The following is a 5567-nucleotide window of genomic DNA, read 5'->3' on the forward strand; positions in this document are numbered from 1 at the left end:
CTCCAGCTCGTTAAAGTGATTGGAAGTGCTATCCCTCCTCTAGATTTTAATCTTTTTGGACCTGAGGGATTATTACACAAAAATATCGAGAGTTTGTCTTGTTCGGCTCGTTAAAACTATCGAAAAGTCATCCCTTTCGCATTGTTTTATACTTTTTCAAACTTAATGGATTATATTATGAAAAATGAATATTGGAGTCTTCTTTCTGTCTCTTTTCAGATTCTCTAAAATTGAAAAGGACCAAGTTATGCTTGTCGTTAAACTCGTTAAAACAATAGTGACAAACTTGTCCATTCAGACAAGAGTGAGTTTCACTGTTGCTAGGCTCATTAAAACATAGCAACGGGTTTGCCCGAAGGGAAAATTATAGAACAAGCATATGTTATCCTCCTCAAGCTTGAAAAAAATAAATAGGTACTGGTTAGAAATGACTAGGGAAAATTGGGAAGAAAACTTGAAGAAACTTTATTGGTAGCAGGTCACTCTTGAACATGACACTTTCACTCCATCACCATGATTGAGTCGGGTTGGGTTATTCCGTTCACCGGTCATATCACCATTTGTCCACCGTACCATCCAGTTTTGGGGTTAATGCTACCAATCCATTTCAATGTCGCCGATATGTTCAAGAGAAGTCGCTCAGAGAATTCACCTACCCAGCTTGTGTCTCATCCGCTACAATACCTTCACACTTCATTCTTTCATGACCACCACCCTGAACCTTGTATCATCAGATCATTTTCACCTCTACAAAATCATCTTCTCCATCCCGTGTCATAGATGTGGGATCCATTAATTCCCTCCTATGACAGGTCACTTCTTGTCGACATCAACTCATTATCCAAGAAGATGACCTAGGGACAACCCTTCCAGTACTTTGAAGCTTGCATGCCTCAATGAAAAGTTTCTCACTTTCGGCGATAGGTTTACACTAATGGCCTTCGACTGAAATATTTTGCGTGGTGTTCGACATCAACTCATGTATTCACACCACATGAATTGTACTACAATACCTTGAGGGTCATCATCATCATCGGTGATTCCTCTCGCGTCTGTTAACAGCTTACATTATTGGCTGGTAATCAGACAATGTCCTTCCATGTTCGACATCAGAACATCTTTTTCACATGGATCGACTTGTACTTTCAGGCGAAGATTGAACGATTTTTGAAGACCCCAGATCTAGTTTCATCTATCTGGGCTGCGATATAATTAGGAAAATAAAGACATCAAATGTACATCATTGCTACACAGATAATCATCCAAACTAAGGGATGATGGCTCTACCAGAATCATCAGTATGCACACAGACGATTGTCTATCCTATGTACATGAAAATGAATTTATCAAGATGAGCATGGGAATGCCCGCCTCAGCTAGATCATGAAAATATTATGAAGATAATGTATTGTATTGTATCTTATTACAGGTCACCTTCCAATACGAAAAACCTTGAATCCTCATTATAAAGCATTTCACCCGACATCAAAAAATTTATGACCTCATGCTTTAGGGGGCAAGTGTTATAGACATATTTGGGCACTGCAACCCCAATCACATATGTCCATAAACCAATGGCTTCTAAGTCCCTAAAAGTGTTGTTTCATACCCTAAAGGAGCAAGGTCAGCTGATTACATCATCTCCCAAAAGTTCTCCATGAAAAGCTACTCAGAACTGGTCAAGGCAGGACCATACAGACTGCCCAGTGCTAAAGGTGTGATGCATCTGGTGGGCTCCAGTATTGTAGCAATAATGCTACAACTCATGGGGCTTCCTATCTCTAATTTTATCAACCCGGTAGTTCGTACAAACTTGGAAGCGATGGTGCTGTCACTTGGTCAGCTGGCACAAGTCTGCTAGGGCTCAAGCCAACTTCTATATGCTCTCAGAAGAAGCTTGCTAAATGATGGACGAAGACTGTCTCGAAGGAAACTAATCTACTTTGCAAAAATGAACTGAAAGCCAACCAAAACATGGAAACCCTAGTAAACCCTAATCTGACTAGTTTAACCTCTATGATGCAATAGTGAGAGTGCAAATGTCTAAAGATGATGCCATTACTTCTAGTGATGTGAAATGCATGAAATTAAACTACTTCTATTGAAAAGAACATTGTTTTTATGTTTTTGCTTAAATGGTTGGAGTGATGGTGATTTTGTTCTTATTAGGGTTTGGTTGTGCGGAGGTGGTGCAGAGGGAAGGAAAGCTTGGGAAAGGTCAGGGAGGCTAAGGGAGGTTCCAGGGGACCTCTAACATCTTCCCACAGAAGTCTACAACATTCAGATGCTCAGCAACCGAGTTTGCAGGCTTCTACAGGATGTCTGCAGGGGATCCTACAGGAAACTCAGGGATTTCTACAGGAAGGTCTGTGGTTGGAGTTTTGGGTGATGGAGGAGTGGAGGAAGTGTATGGGTGAATAGGTAGGATGGAAATGAGGCTTGTGATGGCTCAGGAACAGAGAACTAAAGTGGAGAAAGAGTGCATGCATGGATCTATAATTAAAATAACTATGTGGCAGCTTGCATGAAAGCATAAGACTGCGTTTTTTTGGTGGTTGGTACAGCCCACACCCCCAATCTCTAAACAGAGATGGCAGCGAGTGCACTATCAACCTTTTCTTGGATCTCCAATGAATTACAATCCTCCTACTCTAATCTAAACAACTAAAAGCACTTAAACTGTAAACTAATCCTACTCAATCACATAAAAGAAATCAAATCAGCAAACTGTAAATTCTAAATGCATATCTAAACAAGGAAATAAAGTGCTGAAAGGACACAAGTAACAATACAAGGAAGGGGAGGTCTATTGCTCTCAGGTTGGGCCCTAACCTGAGAGCTATAGCTCCCTTAAAAACTCAGAATTGGATCCAAAGCTGCCTGCCTTTATTAAACAATCAAGAGTCTAACATCATGCCAAAACTGGCTTACACTGGCTAACCAAATTGACTAACTAGCTACACAAAAAATGACTAACTGAAATGAGGTCTTAAGCCCTCTTATTTATACAATTTGAGGACCCAACAGTCCTCCTAAAATTTAGGGACTTGGCTGCCCAAGACTTGTAGTTAACAGCAGTCCAACTTGACTTGCTTGGCTGCCCTTGAGCTGATTGATTCGGTGGCCCTTGAACTCCGAGCTGATGGTGGAGAATTCGAGGTAAGGGCCCATAAATGAGGGGGACACCTTCCTACAAATCCTCTAGCTTGTTCTCCCACGAATTTGGCTGCCAAGTGCTCATTAAGATCTTCAATTTTGTCTCCAAGTTGACCAAAAAGGCTACACAAAGCACCCATTAGACTTGTTGGCATAATGACTAACCAAATTCACTCTATTAACATAAAAATAATAAAAAACATGCAATAAAAAAATGAGAATGGTGGACTAAGCCAAATTAGGAGGTTGAATGAGCCCAAATAATTGTACATTTTTGGGGCTCATCATCACCCCCCTACTGAAAGTGTTGCTCATCCTCTGAGCAACCAATCTCTCTCCTTGTCTTTGATGGCCCTGGTGGCTTCTTTGGCTAACATCTCGGCCGATTCCTCCTTTGGCTTCCCTATTTTCAAACTTCCTGTAGAAACAGTTCGCTGGCTTCCTGTAGAAACAGTCCTCTGTCTTCTTGTAGAAACAGTCTTTGTCTTCCTGTAGAAACAGACAGCACCACTGTATCCTGCTTGGTTGTGGGCGATTCTCCTTTCAGCTGGGCTGCGGCAGCCTTCATCTTCTCCTCCTTCCTGCTCTTCTTTCTCACTGCCTGCTGCTTGTAACTCTGAGCTAGTGTGATTTGATGATTTGATTCCATTAATTAGGATCATAGCACAACATAAAATTGGAGCAATATGCCTGGTTGACCTCCATGGCCAAGCTAGGAATGTTTCCAAAGCAGAAGATCAACAAAATGCTATATGAATCACCTGCCATAATGTGGCAGCTTTCATGGATGTCTAAAGAACCCATGGGAATATGGAGCTAGGGAAACATGCAGCAGAATGCGTTTTTATTTGGACTTGTTGTATCCAGCAACTTATGTGCTGCTATAAAACATTTATGCTGCAGCTGGCAAGTAGACTTATGTAACAAAGGTAAGAAATATGAGGAATTACAATGGGTGAACAAGGAATCTAGATGGACTTGGATTGTGCTAAAGATCAAGAGGCGTGCATTTATCATAGCAGATATATAACACCGAGAACCCAAGATAATCTATGCAGCGTTGGGGAGGTTAACTGGACAGGTGAAGGTGGCCAGCTATAATCATGAGTCCTCACACAAATTTTCTTCTGCATGATGTGGACGAATAGAATAACCATCATGCCATATCAATTGGAAGCTAATTATTGCTACTGATTTGACCACATTTCAAATAGATTCATCACAAACCTTCATCTATGTGAGACTGGAGATTTGCTTATTTGTAAAGAGAAAGGTATCTTGACCTTAAAGACCTAATTGCAGTGAGGATTTGTTGAAGCCAAAACTTGTAACAATTTTGCTTTTGCTGTAGAGGATGACATAAATTGCACAAGTTAACAGCCACTCTACGAAATCAAGCCTTCACACCCATGTATAGGTTCACCATGCATTGCTGACTTCTAAGTTTTCTGCATGCATTGCTAACTTCTAAGTTTTCAGCTAGCATCTCCTGAAGCAGCATAGAGGCTATTTGCTGCGTCCTCATAGCCATTCCAATCTTCTTCTACCAGAATCCTAGGAATATATTGATCCACATGCAAGACTTCAAGAGCTTCATTTTCAATTTGAAATCAGTGGCTTACAGTCTTAGCTAAACGTGGCACACCATACTTCTGAACTCGTACAATGGGCATCTCCATGCCTTCTGGACTGGTTGGCCATCTTAGAAGAGCTGTGAAAGCACCTGATTGGTCTTCTGACAGTGGTATTGCAAGAGGAATTATACCTCGTCTAGCATAAGGAGGGACAAGTTTTTCACCCTTGGCCATATGATAATTGTCCATCTTTCTTCAAGCTCCAAACTTGATGAAGAACTTTAGGCTTCTCTGCTCTGGAAGTCTCTGTTGCACTTTCCTGTAGAAGACCCCACCCGTTTCCTGTAGAACGTAATTCAGCCTTTGAGTGAGCCCGATGCACTAGAGAAATTCGAAAATAGGTAGGAAACTCAGCGGAGGTCGATAGATTAAGCCGATTGTGGAAGCAGAGGATGTATACTTTGAGTGAGCATGATGCAAGTGCAAGTTGACTAACAGCTGAGCGCTCAGATTTCTGCGTGCTTTTTTTTTGGAGTGAGGTGGCACATACGTGTGCTGGCTTATGCGACTGTTTTGCAATCATGAACTGCAGTGGTCACTATTTGTTCTCTGCTTGAAATCTCATCGATTCAGTTGCACTGGAGTTAGACTGCCCATACTGTCCGTTTTTTGACTTTCACGTGCATGGCTGACCCATGCATGCTGCGTGACTTGCTAGAGAACTGGACATAAAGTGAAGCTTCCTAAATTCGTGGCTTAATTCCATCACTCCATTCGTTCATGCAGTTCTTGAATTAGATTCATGCAATAGAGGAATAGGTTTTGTCACGTACCTGA

This window comes from Pinus tabuliformis, chromosome 2_1, assembly GCF_031772625.1.
Source record: "Pinus tabuliformis cultivar Carrire ecotype Pingquan chromosome 2_1, CPIR1, whole genome shotgun sequence".
In the NCBI taxonomy this organism is placed as follows: Eukaryota; Viridiplantae; Streptophyta; class Pinopsida; order Pinales; family Pinaceae; genus Pinus; species Pinus tabuliformis.